This window comes from Tenrec ecaudatus, chromosome 9, assembly GCF_050624435.1.
Source record: "Tenrec ecaudatus isolate mTenEca1 chromosome 9, mTenEca1.hap1, whole genome shotgun sequence".
In the NCBI taxonomy this organism is placed as follows: domain Eukaryota; kingdom Metazoa; phylum Chordata; class Mammalia; order Afrosoricida; family Tenrecidae; genus Tenrec; species Tenrec ecaudatus.
The window spans coordinates 33798306-33817088 of NC_134538.1; positions in this window are offsets into that span (position 1 = coordinate 33798306).

Genomic DNA, 18783 nt, shown 5'->3' on the forward strand with positions numbered 1-18783 from the left:
GTAGCTCCTGGCCTGGGGCGTCCCAGACCTTAGGCTTAGGGAGCCCCATGCCTGGGGCGCCCCAGCCTTTAGGCTTAAGGAGCCCCCGGCCTCGGGCACCCCAGCCGTTAGGCTTAAGGAGCCCCAGGCATCGTGCGACCCAGCCCTTAGGCTTAGGGAGCCACAGGGCTGGGGGGCCCCAGCCTTTAGGTTTTTGGAGCCCCAAGCCTGGGGCACCCCAGCCCCTAGGCTTAGGGACACCCAAGCCTGGGGTGCCCCAGCCCTTAGGCTTTGGTTGCCCCAGGCCAAGGGCGCCCCAGCCCTTAAGCTTAGGGACCTCCAGGCCTGGTGACATCCAACCCTTAGACTTAGGGATCCCCTGGCCTGGAGCGCCCCAGCACTTAGTCTTAGGGAGTCCCAGGCCTGGAGTGCGCCAGCCCTAAGGCTTAGGGAGCCCCATGCCTGGGGCGCCCCAGCCCTTAGGCTTTGGGATCCCCAGGCCTGGGGCGCTCCAGCCCTTAGGCTTTGGAATCAACAGGCCTGGGGCGACCCAGCCCTTAGGCTTTGGGAGCCCCAGGCATGGGGCGCCCCAGCCCTTAGCCTTTGGGAGCCCCAGGCCTGGGGCGCCCCAGCTCTTAGGCTTGGGGAGCCCCAGGCCAGGGGCGCCACATCCCTTAGGCTTAGGGACCTCCAGGCCTGGTGACCCCCAGCCCTTAGTCTTAGGGATCCCCTACCCTGGGGCGCCCAAACACTTAGTCTTAGGGAGTCCCAGGCCTGGAGTGCGACAGCCCTAAGTCTTAGGGAGCCCCAGGCTTGGGGTGCCCCAGCCCTTACGCTTTGGGAACCCAAGGCCAGGGACGCCCCAGCCCTTAGGCTTAAAAGCCCCAGGCCATTGGCGCCCCAGCCCTTAGGCTTAGGGAGCCCCAGGCCTGGGTCGCCCCAACCCTTAAACTTGGGAGCCCCTGGCCAGGGCGCCACAGCCCTTAGGCTTAAGGAGCCCCAGGCCTGGGGCACCCCAGCCCATAGCCTTAGGGAGCCCCAGGCCCGGGGCGCCCCATCCCTTAGGCTTAGGGAGCCCCAGGCCTGGGGCTGCCCAGCCATTAGGCTTAAGGAGCCCCAGGCCTCGGGCACCCCAGCCCTTAGGTTTAAGGAGCCCCAGGCATCGGGCGCCCCAGCCCTTAGGCTTAGGGAGCCCCAGGCCTGGGGCGCCCCAGCTCTTAAGCTTAGGTAGCCCCAGGGCTGGGGCGCCCCAGCCCTTAGGCTTTGGGAGCCCAAAGCCAGGGGCATCCCAGCCCCTAGGCTTAGGGACCTCCAGGCCTGGGGTACCCCAGCCCTTAGGCTTAGGGAGCCCCAGGCATCGGGCGACCCAGCCCTTAGGCTTTGGTAGCATCAGGCCAGGGGCGCCCCAGCCCTTAGGCTTAGGGACCTCCAGGCCTGGTGACCCCCAGCCCTTAGACTTAGGGATCCCCTGGCTTGGGGCAACCCAGCATTTAGTCTTAGGGAGTCGCAGGCCTCGAATGCGCCAGCCCTAAGGCTTAGGGAGCTCCATGCCTGGGGTGCACCAGCCCTTAGGCTTTGGGATCCCCAGGCCTGGGGCGCTCCATGCCTTAGGCTTTGGGATCCCCTGGCCTGGGGCGACCGAGCCCATAGGCTTTGGGAGCCCCAGGCCTGGGGCACCCCAGCCCTTAGTCTTAAAAGCCCCAGACCTGGGGCGCCACAGCCCTTAGGCTTTGGGAGACATAGGCCTTGGCACCCCAGCCCTTCGGCTTAGGGAGCCCCAGTTTTAGGGCGCCTCACCCTTAAACTTAGGTAGCCCCTGGCCTGGGGCGCCCCAGAACTTAGCCTTAGGGAGCCACAGTCCTGGGGCGCCCAGCACTTAGGTTTTGGGAGCCCCAGGCTTAGGGCGCCCCAGCACTTAGGCTTAGGGAGCCCCAGACCTGGGGCGCCCCAGCCCTTAGGCTTAGTGAACCCAGGACTGGGGCGCCCCATCCCATAAGATTTGGGAGCCCCAGGCCTGGGGTGGCCCAGCCCTTAGGCTTAGGTAGCCCCAGACCCGGGGAGCCCCAGTCTTTAGGCTTTGGGAGCCCCATGCCTGGGACACCCCAGCCCTTCGGCTTAGGGAGCCCCTGACCTGGGGCGCCCACGCCCTTGGGCTTAGGTAGCTCCTGGCCTGGGGCACCCCAGACCTTAGGCTTATGGAGCCCCATGCCTGGGGCGCCCCAGCCTTTAGGCTTAAGGAGCCCCAGGCCTCGGGCACCCCAGCCGTTAGGCTTAAGGAGCCCCAGGCATCGTGCGACCCAGCCCTTCGGCTTAGGGAGCCCCAGTTTTAGGGCGCCTCACCCTTAAACTTAGGTAGCCCCTGGCCTGGGGCGCCCCAGAACTTAGCCTTAGGGAGCCACAGTCCTGGGGCGCCCAGCACTTAGGTTTTGGGAGCCCCAGGCTTAGGGCGCCCCAGCACTTAGGCTTAGGGAGCCCCAGACTTGGGGCGCCCCAGCCCTTAGGCTTAGTGAACCCAGGACTGGGGCGCCCCATCCCATAGGATTTGGGAGCCCCAGGCCTGGGGTGGCCCAGCCCTTAGGCTTAGGTAGCCCCAGACCCGGGGAGCACAAGTCTTTAGGCTTTGGGAGCCCCATGCCTGGGACACCCCAGCCCTTCGGCTTAGGGAGCCCCTGACCTGGGGCGTCCACGCCCTTGGGCTTAGGTAGCTCCTGGCCTGGGGCGTCCCAGACCTTAGGCTTAGGGAGCCCCATGCCTGGGGCGCCCCAGCCTTTAGGCTTAAGGAGCCCCCGGCCTCGGGCACCCCAGCCGTTAGGCTTAAGGAGCCCCAGGCATCGTGCGACCCAGCCCTTAGGCTTAGGGAGCCACAGGGCTGGGGGGCCCCAGCCTTTAGGTTTTTGGAGCCCCAAGCCTGGGGCACCCCAGCCCCTAGGCTTAGGGACACCCAAGCCTGGGGTGCCCCAGCCCTTAGGCTTTGGTTGCCCCAGGCCAAGGGCGCCCCAGCCCTTAAGCTTAGGGACCTCCAGGCCTGGTGACATCCAACCCTTAGACTTAGGGATCCCCTGGCCTGGAGCGCCCCAGCACTTAGTCTTAGGGAGTCCCAGGCCTGGAGTGCGCCAGCCCTAAGGCTTAGGGAGCCCCATGCCTGGGGCGCCCCAGCCCTTAGGCTTTGGGATCCCCAGGCCTGGGGCGCTCCAGCCCTTAGGCTTTGGAATCAACAGGCCTGGGGCGAGCCAGCCCTTAGGCTTTGGGAGCCCCAGGCATGGGGCGCCCCAGCCCTTAGCCTTTGGGAGCCCCAGGCCTGGGGCGCCCCAGCTCTTAGGCTTGGGGAGCCCCAGGCCAGGGGCGCCACATCCCTTAGGCTTAGGGACCTCCAGGCCTGGTGACCCCCAGCCCTTAGTCTTAGGGATCCCCTACCCTGGGGCGCCCAAACACTTAGTCTTAGGGAGTCCCAGGCCTGGAGTGCGACAGCCCTAAGTCTTAGGGAGCCCCAGGCTTGGGGTGCCCCAGCCCTTACGCTTTGGGAACCCAAGGCCAGGGACGCCCCAGCCCTTAGGCTTAAAAGCCCCAGGCCATTGGCGCCCCAGCCCTTAGGCTTAGGGAGCCCCAGGCCTGGGTCGCCCCAACCCTTAAACTTGGGAGCCCCTGGCCAGGGCGCCACAGCCCTTAGGCTTAAGGAGCCCCAGGCCTGGGGCACCCCAGCCCATAGCCTTAGGGAGCCCCAGGCCCGGGGCGCCCCATCCCTTAGGCTTAGGGAGCCCCAGGCCTGGCGTGCCCCAACCCTTAGCCTTAGGGAACCCAGGACTGGGGCGACCCAGCCCTTAGGATTTGGGAGCCCCAAGCATGGGGCGCCCCAGACCTTCGGCTTAGGGAGCCCCAGGCCTGGGGTGCCCCAGCACTTAGGCTTAGGGAGCCACCAGCCTGGGGCGTATGAGCCCTTAGCCTTTGGGAGCCCCAGGCATGGGGCGCCCCAGCCCTTAGCCTTTGGGAGCCCCAGGCCTGGGGTGCCCCAGCTCTTAGGCTTTGGGAGCCACAGGTCTGGTGCGCCCCAGCTCTTAGGCTTTGGAATCCCCATGCCTGGGGCGCCCCATCCCTTAGGCTTAGGTAGCCCCAGAACTGGGGCGCCACAGCCCTTAGGCTTTGGGAGACATAGGCCTGGGCACCCCAGCCCTTCGGCTTAGGGAGCCCCAGTTTTGGGGCGCCCCAGCCTTAAACTTAGGTAGCCCCTGGCCTGGGGCGCCTCCGCACTTAGCCTTAGGGAGCCACAGTCCTGGGGCGCCCAGCACTTAGGTTTTGGGAGCCCCAGGCCTGGGGTGCCCCAGCCCTTAGGTTTTGGGAACCCCAGGCTTAGGGCGCCCCAGCACTTAGGCTTAGGGAGCCCCAGGCCTGGGGCGCCCCAGCCCTTAGGCTTAGTGAACCCAGGACTGGGGCGCACCATCGCTTAGGATTTGGGAGCCCCAGGCTTGGGGTGGCCCAGCCCTTAGGCTTAGGTAGCCCCAGACCCGGGGAGCCCCAGCCTTTAGGCTTTGGGAGCCCCATGCCTGGGACACCCCAGCCCTTCGGCTTAGGGAGCCCTTGACCGGGGGCGCCAAACGCCCTTGGGCTTAGGTAGCTCCTGGCCTGGGGCGCCCCAGACCTTAGGCTTAGGGAGCCCCATGCCTGGGGTGCCCCAGCCTTTAGGCTTAAGTAGCCCCAGGCCTCGGGCACCCCAGCCCTTAGGCTTAAGGAGCCCCAGGCATCGTGCGACCCACCCTTAGGCTTAGGGAGCCCCAGGCCTGGGGCGCCCCAGCCCTTAGGCTTTGGGTGCCCCAGGCCAAGGGCGCCACAGCCCTTAAGTTTAGGGACCTCCAGGCTTGGTGACCCCCAACCCTTAGACGTAGGGATCCCCTGGCCTGGGGCGCCCCAGCACTTAATCTTAGGGAGTCTCAGGCCTGGAGTGCGCCAGCCCTAAGGCTTAGGGAGCCCCAGGCCTGGGGCGCCCCAGCCCTTAGGCTTTGGGATCCCCAGGCCTGGGGCGCTCCAGCACTTAGGCTTTGGGATCACCAGGCCTGGGGCGACCCAGCCATTAGGCTTTGGGAGCCCCAGGCCTGGTGCGCCCCAGCCCTTAGGCTTAAAAGCCCCAAGCCTGGGGCACCCCAGCCCTTAGCCTTAGGGAGCCCCAGGCCTGGGGCGCCCCAGCCCTTAGGCTTTGGGAGTCCCAGGCCTGGGGCGCACCAGCCTTTTGGCTTAGGGATCCCAAGGCATGGGGTGCCCCATCCCTTAGCCTTTGGGAACCCCAGGCCAGGGCCGTCCTAGCCCTTAGGCTTAGGGATCCCCAGGCCTTGGGCGCCCCAGCCCATCGTCTTAGGGAGCCTCAGACCTGGGGCGTCCCCGCCCTTAGGCTTAGGGAGGCACAGGCCATGGACGCCCCAGCTCTTAGGCTTTGGCATCCCCGTGCCTGGGGCGCCCCATCCCTTAGGCTTAGGTAGCCCCAGACCTGGGGCGCCACAGCCCTTAGGCTTTGGGAGACATAGGCCTGGGCACCCCAGCCCTTCGGCTTAGGGAGCCCCAGTTTTAGGGCCCCTCACCCTTAAACTTAGGTAGCCCCTGGCCTGGGGCGCCCCAGAACTTAGCCTTAGGGAGCCACAGTCCTGGGGCGCCCAGCACTTAGGTTTTCGGAGCCCCAGGCTTAGGGCGCCCCAGCACTTAGGCTTAGGGAGCCCCAGACCTGGGGCGCCCCAGCCCTTAGGCTTAGTGAACCCAGGACTGGGGTGCCCCATCCCATAGGATTTGGGAGCCCCAGGCCTGGGGTGGCCCAGCCCTTAGGCTTAGGTAGCCCCAGACCCGGGGAGCCCCAGTCTTTAGGCTTTGGGAGCCCCATGCCTGGGACACCCCAGCCCTTCGGCTTAGGGAGCCCCTGACCTGGGGCGCCCACGCCCTTGGGCTTAGGTAGCTCCTGGCCTGGGGCGCCCCAGACCTTAGGCTTAGGGAGCCCCATGCCTGGGGCGCCCTAGCCTTTAGGCTTAAGGAGCCCCAGGCCAAGGGCACCCCAGTCGTTAGGTTTAAGGAGCCCCAGGCATCGTGCGACCCAGCCCTTCGGCTTAGGGAGCCCCAGTTTTAGGGCGCCTCACCCTTAAACTTAGGTAGCCCCTGGCCTGGGGCGCCCCAGAACTTAGCCTTAGGGAGCCACAGTCCTGGGGCGCCCAGCACTTAGGTTTTGGGAGCCCCAGGCTTAGGGCGCCCCAGCACTTACGCTTAGGGAGCCCCAGACCTGGGGCGCCCCAGCCCTTAGGCTTAGTGAACCCAGGACTGGGGCGCCCCATCCCATAGGATTTGGGAGCCCCAGGCCTGGGGTGGCCCAGCCCTTAGGCTTAGGTAGCCCCAGACCCGGGGAGCCCCAGTCTTTAGGCTTTGGGAGCCCTATGCCTGGGACACCCCAGCCCTTCGGCTTAGGGAGCCCCTGACCTGGGGCGCCCACGCCCTTGGGCTTAGGTAGCTCCTGGCCTGGGGCGCCCCAGACCTTAGGCTTAGGGAGCCCCATGCCTGGGGTGCCCCAGCCTTTAGGCTTAAGGAGCCCCAGGCCTCGGGCACCCCAGCCGTTAGGCTTAAGGAGCCCCAGGCATCGTGCGACCCAGCCCTTAGGCTTAGGGAGCCACAGGGCTGGGGCGCCCCAGCCTTTAGGTTTTTGGAGACCCAAGCCTGGGGCAACTCAGCCCCTAGGCTTAGGGACACCCAAGCCTGGGGTGCCCCAGCCCTTAGGCTTTGGTTGCCCCAGGCCAAGGGCGCCCCAGCCCTTAAGCTTAGAGACCTCCTGGCCTGGTGACACCCAACCCTTAGACTTAGGGATCCCCTGGCCTGGAGCGCCCCAGCACTTAGTCTTAGGGAGTCCCAGGCCTGGAGTGCGCCAGCCCTAAGGCTTAGGGAGCCCCATGCCTGGGGCGCCCCAGCCCTTAGGCTTTGGGAGCCCCAGGCCTGGTGCGCCCCAGCCCTTAGGCTTAAAAGCCCCAGGCCTGGGCCACCCCAGCCCTTAGCCTTAGGGAGCCCCAGGCCTGGGGCGCCCCAGCCCATAGGATTAGGGAGCCCCAGGCCTGGGGCGCCCTAGCACTTAGGCTTAGGGTACCCAGGACTGCGGCGACCCACCCCTTAGGATTTGGGAGCCCCATGCATGGGGCGCCCCAGACCTTCGGATTAGGGAGCCCCAGGCCTGGGGCGCCCTTGCTCTCAGGCTAAGGTAGCCCGTGGCCTGGGGCGCACCAGCACTAAGGCTTAGGGAGCGACCGGCCTGGGGCGTCCCAGCCCTTAGGCTTAGGTAGCCCCAGACCGGGGGTGCCCAAGCCCTTAGGCTTTGGGAGCCCCAGGCCTGGGGAGCCCCAGCCCTTTGACTTAGAGAGCCCCAGGCATGTGGTGCCCCCGCCCTTAGCCTTTGGGAGCCCCAGGCATGGGGCGCCCCAGCACTTAGCCTTTGGGAAACCCCAGGCCTTGGCCGTCCCAGCCCTTAGGCTTAGGGATCCCCTGGCCTTGGGCGCCCCAGCACATCAGCTTAGGGAGCCTCAGGCCTGTGGCGCCCCCTCCCTTAGGCTTAGGGAGACACAGGCCAGGAACGCCCCAGCCTTTAGGTTTTTGGAGGCCCAAGCCTGGGGCACCCCAGCCCCTAGGCTTAGGGACACCCAAGCCTGGGGTGCCCCAGCCCTTAGGCTTTGGTTGCCCCAGGCCAAGGGCGCCCCAGCCCTTAAGCTTAGGGACCTCCAGGCCTGGTGACATCCAACCCTTAGACTTAGGGATCCCCTGGCCTGGAGCGCCCCAGCACTTAGTCTTAGGGAGTCCCAGGCCTGGAGTGCGCCAGCCCTAAGGCTTAGGGAGCCCCATGCCTGGGGCGCCCCAGCCCTTAGGCTTTGGGATCCCCAGGCCTGGGGCGCTCCAGCCCTTAGGATTTGGAATCAACAGGCCTGGGGCGACCCAGCCCTTAGGCTTTGGGAGCCCCAGGCCTGGTGCGCCCCAGCCCTTAGGCTTAAAAGCCCCAAGCCTGGGGCACCCCAGCCCTTAGCCTTAGGGAGCCCCAGGCCTGGGGCGCCCCAGCCCATAGGATTAGGGAGCCCCAGGCCTGGGGCGCCCTAGCCCTTTGGCTTAGGGTACCCAGGACTGCGGCGACCCACCCCTTAGGATTTGGGAGCCCCATGCATGGGGCGCCCAAGACCTTCGGATTAGGGAGCCCCAGGCCTGGGGCGCCCTTGCTCTCAGGCTTAGGTAGCCCGTGGCCTGGGGCGCACCAGCACTAAGGCTTAGGGAACCACCGGCCTGGGGCGTCCCAGCCCTTAGGCTTAGGTAGCCCCAGACCTGGGGTGCCCAAGCCCTTAGGCTTTGGGAGCCCCAGGCCTGGGGCGCCCCAGCCCTTTGACTTAGAGAGCCCCAGGCATGTGGTGCCCCTGCCCTTAGCCTTTGGGAGCCCCAGGCATGGGGCGCCCCAGCACTTAGCCTTTGGGAAACCCCAGGCCTGGGCCGTCCCAGCCCTTAGGCTTAGGGATCCCCAGGCCTTGGGCGCCCCAGCACATCAGCTTAGTGAGCCTCAGGCCTGTGGCGCCCCCTCCCTTAGGCTTAGGGAGACACAGGCCAGGAACGCCTCAGCCTTTAGGCTTTGGCATCCCCATGCCTGGGGCGCCCCATCCCTTAGGCTTAGGTAGCCCCAGACCTGGGGCGCCACAGCCCTTAGGTTTTGGGAGCCAAAGGCCTGGACCACCCCAGCCCTTTGGTTTAGGGAGCCACAGTTTGGGGCGCCCCCACACTTAAGCTTAGGTAACCCCAGGCCTGGGGCGCCAAAGCATTTAGCCTTATGGAGCCACAGTCCTCGGCGCCCAGCCCTTATGTTTTGGGAGCCCAAGGCCTGGGGCGCCCCAGCCCTTAGGCTTAGGGAGCCCTAGATCTGGGGCGCCCCAGCCCTTAGACTTAGGGAACCCAGGACTGGGGCGCCGAAGCCCTTAGGATTTGGGAGCCCCAGGCCTGGGCGCCCCAGCCCTTAGGCTTAGGGAGCCCCAGTTTTGGGGCACCCCCGCCCTTAGGCATAGGTAGCCCCTGGCCTGGGGCGCCACATCCCTTAGGATTTGGGAGCCCCAGGCCTAGGGTGGCCCAGCCCTTAGCCTTAGGTAGCCCCAGACCCGGTAGCACCAGCCTTTAGGCTTTGGGAGCCCCATGCCTGGGGCACCCCAGCCCTTCGGCTTAGGGAACCCCGGACCTGGGGTGCCCACATCCTTAGGCTTAGGTAGCTCCTGGTCTGGGGCGCCCCAGCACTTAGGCTTAGGGAGCCCCAGCCCTGGGCGCCCCAACCCTTAGGCTTAAGGAGCCCCAGGCCTGGGGCTGCCCAGCCATTAGGCTTAAGGAGCACCAGGCCTCGGGCACCCCAGCCCTTAGGTTTAAGGAGCCCCAGGCATCGGGCGCCCCAGCCCTTAGGCTTAGGGAGCCCCAGGCCTGGGGCGCCCCAGCTCTTAGGCTTAGGTAGCCCCAGGGCTGGGGCGCCCCAGCCCTTAGACTTTGGGAGCCCAAAGCCAGGGGCATCCCAGCCCCTAGGCTTAGGGACCTCCAGGCCTGGGGTGCTCCAGCCCTTAGGATTAGGGAGCTCCAGGCATCAGGCGACCCAGCCCTTAGGCTTTGGTAGCCTCAGGCCAGGGGCGCCCCAGCCCTTAGGCTCAGGGACCTCCAGGCCTGGTGACCCCCAGCCCTTAGACTTAGGGATCCCCTGACTTGGGGCGACCCAGCATTTAGGCTTAGGGAGTCCCAGGCCTGGAATGCGCCAGCCCTAAGGCTTAGGGAGCCCCATGCCTGGGGTGCCCCAGCCCTTAGGCTTTGGGATCCCCAGGCCTGGGGCGCTCCATGCCTTAGGCTTTGGGATCCCCTGGCCTGGGGCGACCGAGCCCATAGGCTTTGGGAGCCCCAGGCCTGTGGCACCCCAGCCCTTAGTCTTAAAAGCCCCAAGCCTGGGGCGCCACAACCCTTAGGCTTAGGGAGCCCCAGGTCTGGGTCGCCCCAACCCTTAGGCTTGGGAGCCCCAGGCCAGGGGCGCCACAGCCCTTCGGCTTAGGGAGCCCAAGGCCTGGGGCACCGCAACCCTTAGCCTTAGGGAGCCCCAGGCCTGGGTTGCCCCAGCCCTTAGGCTTAGGGAGCCCCAGACTTGGGGCGCCCCAGCCCTTAGGCTTAGGGAACCCAGGACTGGGACGACCCAGCTCTTAGGCTTAGGGAGCCACCCGCCTGGGGCGTCCCAGCTCTTAGGCTTTGGGAGCCCCAGGCCTGGGCCGCCCCAGCCCTTAGGTTTTGGGATCCCCAGGCCTGGGGCGTTCCAGCCCTTAGGCTTTGGGATCCCCAGGCCTGGGGCGTTCCAGCCCTTAGGCTTTGGGAGCCCCAGGTCTGGGGCGCCCTAGCCCTTAGGCTTAAAAGCCCCAGGCCTTGGGCGCCCCAGCCCTTAGGCTTAGGGAGCCCCAGGACTGGGTCGCCCCAACCCTTAAGCTTGGGAGCCCCAGGCCAGGGAGCCACAGCCTTTAGGCTTAGGGAGCCCCAGGCCTGGGGCACCCCAGCCCATAGTCTTAGGGAGCCCCAGGCCTGGGTCGCCCCAGCCCTTAGGCTTAGGTAGCCCCAGGCCTGGGGGGCCCCAGCCCTTAGGCTTAGGGAGCCCCAGGCCTGGGCCGCCCCAACCCTTAGGCTTAGGGAACCCAGGACTGGGGCGACCCAGCCCTTAGGATTTGGGAGCCCCAAGCCTGGGGCTCCCTCGCCCTCAGGCTTAGGAAGCCCGTGGCCTGGGGCGCCCCAGCACTTAGGCTTAGGCAGCCACCGGCCTGGGGCGTCCGAGCCCTTAGTCTTTGGGAGCCCCAGGCATGGGGCGCCCCAGCCCTTAGCCTTTGGGAGCCCCAGGCCTGGGGCGCCCCAGCTCTTAGGCTTTGGGAGCCCCAGGCCAGGGGCGCCACATCCCTTAGGCTTAGGGACCTCCAGGCCTGGTGACCCCCAGCCCTTAGACTTAGGGATCCCCTATCCTGGGGCGCCCAAACACTTAGTCTTAGGGAGTCCCAGGCCTGGAGTGCGACAGCCCTAAGTCTTAGGGAGCCCCAGGCTTGGGGTGCCCCAGCCCTTACGCTTTGGGAACCCAAGGCCAGGGACGCCCCAGCCCTTAGGCTTAAAAGCCCCAGGCCATTGGCGCCCCAGCCCTTAGGCTTAGGGAGCCCCAGGCCTGGGTCGCCCCAACCCTTAAGCTTGGGAGCCCCTGGCCAGGGCGCCACAGCCCTTAGGCTTAGGGAGCCCCAGGCCTGGGGCACCCCAGCCCATAGCCTTAGGGAGCCCCAGGCCCGGGGCGCCCCATCCCTTAGGCTTAGGGAGCCCCAGGCCTGGCGTGCCCCAACCCTTAGCCTTAGGGAACCCAGGACTGGGGCGACCCAGCCCTTAGGATTTGGGAGCCCCAAGCATGGGGCGCCCCAGACCTTCGGCTTAGGGAGCCCCAGGCCTGGGGTGCCCCAGCATTAAGGCTTAGGGAGCCACCAGCCTGGGGCGTATGAGCCCTTAGCCTTTGGGAGCCCCAGGCATGGGGCGTCCCAGCCCTTAGCCTTTGGGAGCCCCAGGCCTGGGGTGCCCCAGCTCTTAGGCTTTGGGAGCCACAGGTCTGGTGCGCCGCAGGCCTTATGCTAAGGGATCCCCAAGCCTGGGGCGCCCCAGCCCTTAGGCTTAGGTAGCCCCAGACCTGGGGCGCCGCAGTACTTAGGCTTAGGGAGCCCCAGGCCTGCGGTGCCCTCGCCCTTAGCCTTTGGCAGCCCCAGGCATGGGGCGCACCAGCCCTTAGCCTTTGGGAAACCCAGGCCTGGGCCGTCCCAGCACTTAGGCTTAGGGAGCCCCAGCCCTTGGGCGCCCCAGCTCATCGGATTAGGTTGCCTCAGGCCTGGGGGGCCCCCGCCCTTAGGCTTTGGCATCCCCATGCCTGGGGCGCCTCATCACCTAGGCTTAGGTAGCCCCAGATTGGGGCGCCACAGCCCTTAGGCTTTTGGAGCCATAGGCCTGGGGCAACCTAGGCCTTCGGCTTAGAAAACCCCAGTTTTGGGGCGCTCCCGCACTTAGGCTTGGGTAGCCCCTGGCCTGGGGCGCCCCAGCACTTAGCCTTAGGGAGCCACAGTCCGGGGCGCCCAGCCCTTATGCTTTGGGAGCCCAAGGCCTGGGGCGCCCCAGCCCTTAGGCTTAGGGAGCCCCAGGTCTGGGACGCCCCAGCCCTTAGGCTTAGGGAACCCAGGAGTGGGGCGCCGAAGCCCTTAGAATTTGGGAGCCCCAGGCCTGGGGTGCCCCAGCCCTTAGGCTTTGGTAGCCCCAGACCTAGGGCGCCCCAGCCCTTAGGCTTTGGGAGTCCCAGGCCTGGGGCACCCCAGCCCTTTGGCTTAGGGATCCCAAGGCCTGGGGTGCCCCATCCCTTAGCCTTTGGGAACCCCAGGCCTGGGCCATCCCAGCCCTTAGGCTTAGGGATCCCCAGGCCTTGGGCGCCCCAGCCCATCGGATAGGGTGCCTCAGGCCTGGGGCGCCCCCGCCCTTAGGCTTTGGCATCCCCATGCCTGGGGCGCCTCATCACCTAGGCTTAGGTAGCCCCAGATTGGGGCGCCACAGCCCTTAGGCTTAGGGATCCCCAGGCCTTGGGCGCCCCAGCACATCGGCCTAGGGAGCCTCAGACTTGGGGCGCCCCCGCCCTTAGGCTTAGGGAGGCAAAGGCCAGGGACGCCCCAGCTCTTAGGCTTTGGAATCCCCATGCCTGGGGCGCCCCATCCCTTAGGCTTAGGTAGCCCCAGAACTGGGGCGCCACAGCCCTTAGGCTTTGGGAGACATAGGCCTGGGCACCCCAGCCCTTCGGCTTAGGGAGCCCCAGTTTTGGGGCGCCCCAGCCTTAAACTTAGGTAGCCCCTGGCCTGGGGCGCCTCAGCACTTAGCCTTAGGGAGCCACAGTCCTGGGGCGCCCAGCACTTAGGTTTGGGAGCCCCAGGCCTGGGGTGCCCCAGCCCTTAGGTTTTGGGAACCCCAGGCTTAGGGCGCCCCAGCACTTAGGCTTAGGGAGCCCCAGGCCTGGGGCGCCCCAGCCCTTAGGCTTAGTGAACCCAGGACTGGGGCGCCCCATCCCTTAGGATTTGGGAGCCCCAGGCTTGGGGTGGCCCAGCCCTTAGGCTTAGGTAGCCCCAGACCCGGGGAGCCCCAGCCTTTAGGCTTTGGGAGCCCCATGCCTGGGACACCCCAGCCCTTCGGCTTAGGGAGCCCTTGACGGGGGCGCCAAACGCCCTTGGGCTTAGGTAGCTCCTGGCCTGGGGCGCCCCAGACCTTAGGCTTAGGGAGCCCCATGCCTGGGGTGCCCCAGCCTTTAGGCTTAAGTAGCCCCAGGCCTCGGGCACCCCAGCCCTTAGGCTTAAGGAGCCCCAGGCATCGTGCGACCCACCCTTAGGCTTAGGGAGCCCCAGGCCTGGGGCGCCCCAGCCCTTAGGCTTTGGGTGCCCCAGGCCAAGGGCGCCACAGCCCTTAAGTTTAGGGACCTCCAGGCCTGGTGACCCCCAACCCTTAGACGTAGGGATCCCCTGGCCTGGGGCGCCCCAGCACTTAATCTTAGGGAGTCTCAGGCCTGGAGTGCGCCAGCCCCAAGGCTTAGGGAGCCCCAGGCCTGGGGCGCCCCAGCCCTTAGGCTTTGGGATCCCCAGGCCTGGGGCGCTCCAGCACTTAGGCTTTGGGATCACCAGGCCTGGGGCGACCCAGCCATTAGGCTTTGGGAGCCCCAGGCCTGGTGCGCCCCAGCCCTTAGGCTTAAAAGCCCCAGGCCTGGGGCACCCCAGCCCTTAGCCTTAGGGAGCCCCAGGCCTGGGGCGCCCCAGCCCATAGGATTAGGGAGCCCCAGGCCTGGGGCGCCCTAGGCCTTAGGCTTAGGGTACCCAGGACTGCGGCGTTCAAGCCCTTAGGATTTGGGAGCCCCATGCATGGGGCGTCCCAGACCTTCGGATTAGGGAGCCCCAGGCCTGGGGCGCCCTTGCCCTCAGGCTTAGGTAGCCCGTGCCTGGGGCGCCCCAGCACTAAGGCTTAGGGAGCCACCGGCCTGGGGCGTCCCAGCCCTTAGGCTTAGGTAGCCCCAGACCTGGGGCGCCCAAGCCCTTAGGCTTTGGGAGCCCCAGGCCTCGGGCGCCCCAGCCCTTTGGCTTAGAGAGCCCCAGGCATGTGGTGCCCCCGCCCTTAGCCTTTAGGAGCCCCAGGCATGGGGCGCCCCAGCACTTAGCCTTTGGGAAACCCCAGGCCTTGGCCGTCCCAGCCCTTAGGCTTAGGGATCCCCAGGCCTTGGGCGCCCCAGCACATCGGCTTAGGGAGCCTCAGGCCTTTGGCGCCCCCTCCCTTAGGCTTAGGGAGGCACAGGCCAGGGACGCCCCAGCCTTTAGGCTTTGGCATCCCCATGCCTGGGGCGCCCCATCCCTTAGGCTTAGGTAGCCCCAGCCCTTAGGTTTTGGGAGCCATAGGCCTGGGGCACCCCAGCCCTTCTGCTTAGGGAGCCCCAGTTTGTGGCGTCCCCGCCCTTAAGCTTAGGTAGCCCCTGGCCTGGGGCGCCAAAGCATTTAGCCTTATGGAGCCACAGTCCTGGGCGCCCAGCCCTTATGTTTTGGGAGCCCAAGGCCTGGGGCGCCCCAGCCCTTAGGCTTAGGAAGCCCCAGGTCTGGGGCGCCCCAGCCCTTAGGCTTAGGGATCCCAGGACTGGGGCGCCGAAGCCCTTAGGATTTGGGAGCCCCTGCCTGGCGCCCCAGCCCTTAGGCTTAGGGAGCCCCATGCCTGGGGTGCCCCAGCCCTTAGGCTTTGGGAACCCCAGGCCTGGGGCGCTCCATGCCTTAGGCTTTGGGATCCCCTGGCCTGGGGCGACCGAGCCCATAGGCTTTGGGCGCCCCAGGCCTGGGGCGCCCCAGCCCTTAGTCTTAAAAGCCCCAGGCCTGGGGCGCCACAACCCTTAGGCTTAGGGAGCCCCAGGTCTGGGTCGCCCCAACCCTTAGGCTTGGGAGCCCCAGGCCAGGGGCGCCACAGCCCTTCGGCTTAGGGAGCCCCAGGCCTGGGGCACCCCAGCCCTTAGCCTAAGGGAGCCCCAGGCCTGGGTTGCCCCAGCCCTTAGGCTTAGGGAGCCCCAGACTTGGGGCGCCCCAGCCCTTAGGCTTAGGGAACCCAGGACTGGGATGACCCAGCCCTTAGGATTTGGGAGCCCCATGCATGTGGCTCCCCAGACCTACGGCTTAGGGAGCCACCGGCCTGGGGCGTCCCAGCTCTTAGGCTTTGGGAGCCCCAGGCCTGGGCCGCCCCAGCCCTTAGGTTTTGGAAGCCCCAGGCCTGGGGCGCAGAGCCCTTATTCTTAGTGTGCCGCAGGGTTGGGGCGCCCCATCCCTTAAGCTTTGGGAGCCCCAGGCATGGGGCGGCCCAGCCATTAGCCTTTGGGAGCCCCATGCCTGGGGTGCCCCAGTCCTTAGGCTTAGGGAGCCCCTGTTCTGGGCCGCCCCAGCCCTTAGGTTTTGGGAGTCCCCGGCCTGGGGCGCCCCAGCCCTTAGTCTTAGGGTGCCGCAGCGTTAGGGCGCCCCAGCCCTTAAGCTTTGGAAGCCCCAGGCATGGGGCACCCCAGCCATTAGCCTTTGGGAGCCCCATGCCTGGGGCGCCCCAGCCCTTAGGGTTTGGGAGCCGCAGGCATGGGGCGACCCGACCCTTAGGCTTAGGTAGCCCCAGGCCTGAGGGGCCCCAGCCCTTAGGCTTAGGCAGCCACCGGCCTGGGGCATCCGAGCCCTTAGCCTTTGGGAACCCCAGGCATGGGGCGCCCCAGCCCTTAGCCTTTGGGAGCCCAAGGCCTGGGGCGCCCCAGCTCTTAGGCTTTGGGAGCCACAGGCCTGGGGCGCCGCAGGCCTTATGCTAAGGGAGCCCCAAGCCTGGGGCACCCCAGACCCTAGGCTTAGGGACCCCCAGGCCTGGGGTGCCCCAGCCCTTAGGCTTTGGGAGCCCCAGGCCAGGGGCGCCCCATCCCTTAGGCTTAGGGTCCTCCAGGCCTGGTGACCCCCAGCCCTTAGACTTAGGGATCCCCTGGCCTGGGGCGCCCAAGCACTTAGTCTTAGGGAGTCCCAGGCCTGGAGTGCGACAGCCCTAAGGCTTAGGGAGCCCCAGGCTTGGGGTGCCCCAGCCCTTAGGCTTTGGGAACCCCAGGCCTGGGGCGCCCCAGCCCTTAGGCTTAAAAGCCCCAGGCCTTGGGCGCCCCAGCCCTTAGGCTTAGGGAGCCCCAGGCCTGGGGCACCCCAGCCCATAGCCTTAGGGAGCCCCAGGCCTGGGGCGCCCCATCCTTAGGCTTAGGGAGCCCCAGGCCTGGGGCGCCCCAGCCCTTAGGTTAGGGAGCCCCAGGCCTGGGGCACCCCAGCCCATAGCCTTAGGCAGCCGCAGGCCTGGGGCGCCCCATCCCTTAGGCTTAGGGAGCCCCAGGCCTGGGGCGCCCCAGCCCTTAGGCTTAGGGAGCCCCAGGCCTGGAGTGCCCCAACCCTTAGGCTTAGGGAACCCATGACTGGGGCGACCCAACCCTTAGGATTTGGGAGCCCCAAGCATGGGGCGCCCCAGACCTTCGGCTTAGGGAGCCCCAGGCCTGGGGTGCCCCAGCACTTAGGCTTAGGGAGCCACCGGCCTGGGGCGTCTGAGGCCTTAGCCTTTGGGTGCCCCAGGCATGGGGCACCCCAGCCCTTAGCCTTTGGGAGCCCCAGGCCTGGGGCACCCCAGCTCTTAGGCTTTGGGAGCCACAGGTCTGGTGCGCCGCAGGCCTTATGCTAAGGGATCCCCAAGCCTGGGGCGCCCCAGCCCTTAGGCTTAGGTAGCCCCAGACCTGGGGCGCCGCAGCCCTTAGGCTTAGGGAGCCCCAGGCCTGGGGTGCCATCGCCCTTAGCCTTTGGCAGCCCCAGGCATGGGGCGCCCCAGCCCTTAGCCTTTGGGAACCCCAGGCCTGGGCCATCCCAGCACTTAGGCTTAGGGAGCCCCAGGCCTGGGGCGCCCCAGCACTTAGCCTTAGGGAGCCACAGTCTGGGGCGCCCAGCCCTTATGCTTTGGGAGCCCAAGGCCTGGGGCGCCCCAGCCCTTAGGCTTTGGCATCCCCATGCCTGGGGCACCTCATCACCTAGGCTTAGGTAGCCTCAGATTGGGGCGCCACAGCCCTTAGGCTTTTGGAGCCATAGGCCTGGGGCACCCCAGCCCTTCGGCTTAGAGAACCCCAGTTTTGGGTCGCTCCCGCCCTTAGGCTTAGGTAGCCCCTGGCCTGGGGCGCCCCAGCACTTAGCCTTAGGGAGCCACAGTCCGGGGCGCCCAGCCCTTATGCTTTGGGAGCCCAAGGCCTGGGGCGCCCCAGCCCTTAGGCTTAGGGAGCCCCAGGTCTGGGACGCCCCAGCCCTTAGGCTTAGGGAACCCAGGAGTGGGGTGCCGAAGCCCTTAGAATTTGGGAGCCCCAGGCCTGGGGCGCCCCAGCCTTTAGGCTTTCGTAGCCCCAGACCTAGTTCGCCCCAGCCCTTAGGCTTTGGGAGTCCCAGGCCTGGTGCGCCCCAGCCCTTTGGCTTAGGGATCCCAAGGCCTGGGGTGCCCCATCCCTTAGCCTTTGGGAACCCCAGGCCTGGGCCATCCCAGCCCTTAGGCTTAGGGATCCCCAGGCCTTGGGCGCCCCAGCCCATCGGATTAGGGTGCCTCAGGCCTGGGGCGCCCCCGCCCTTAGGCTTAGGGAAGCACAGGCCAGGGACGCCCCAGCTCTTAGGCTTTGGCATCCCCATTCCTGGGGCGCCCCATCCCTTAGGCTTAGGTAGCCCCAGACCTGGGGCGACACAGCCCTTAGGCTTTGGGAGACATAGGCCTGGGGCACCCTAGCCCTTCGGCTTGGGGAGCCCCTGTTTTGGGTCGCCCCACCCATAAACTTAGGTAGCCCCTGGCCTGGGGCGCCTCAGCACTTAGCCTTAGGGAGCCACAGTCCTGGGGCGCCCAGCACTTAGGTTTTGGGAGTCCCAGGCCTGGGGTTCCCCAGCCCTTAGGTTTTGGGAACCCCAGGCTTAGGGCGCCCCAGCATGTAGGCTTAGGGAGCCCCAGGCCTGGGGCGCCCCAGCCCTTAGTCTTAGTGAACCCAGGACTGGGGCGCCCCATCCCTTAGGATTTGGGAGCCCCAGGCCTAGGGTGGCCCAGCCCTTAGGCTTAGGTAGCCCCAGACCCGGGGAGCCCTAGCCTTTAGGCTTTGGGAGCCCCATGCCTGGGACACCCCAGCCCTTCGGCTTAGGGAGCCCCTGACCTGGTGCGCCCACGCCCTTGGGCTTAGGTAGCTCCTGGCCTGGGGCGCCCCAGACCTTAGGCTTAGGGAGCCCCATGCCTGGGGCGCCCCAGCCTTTAGGCTTAAGGAGCCCCAGGCCTCGGACACCCCAGCCCTTAGGCTTAAGGAGCCCCAGGCATCGTGCGACCCAGCCCTTAGGCTTAGGGAGCCCCAGGCCTGGGGCGCCCCAGCCCTTAGGTTAGGGAGCCACAGGACTGGGGCGCCCCAGCCTTTAGGTTTTTGGAGCCCCAAGCCTGGGGCACCCCAGCCCCTAGGCTTAGGGACACCAAAGCCTGGGGCGCCCCAGCCCTTAGGCTTTGGGTGCCCCAGGCCAAGGGCGCCCCAGCCGTTAAGTTTAGGGACCTCCAGGCCTGGTGACCCCCAACCCTTAGACTTAGGGATCCCCTGGCCTGGGGCACCCCAGCACTTAGTCTTAGGGAGTCTCAGGCCTGGAGTGCGCCAGCCCTAAGGCTTAGGGAGCCCCAGGCCTGGGGCGCCCTAGCCCTTAGGCTTTGGGATCCCCA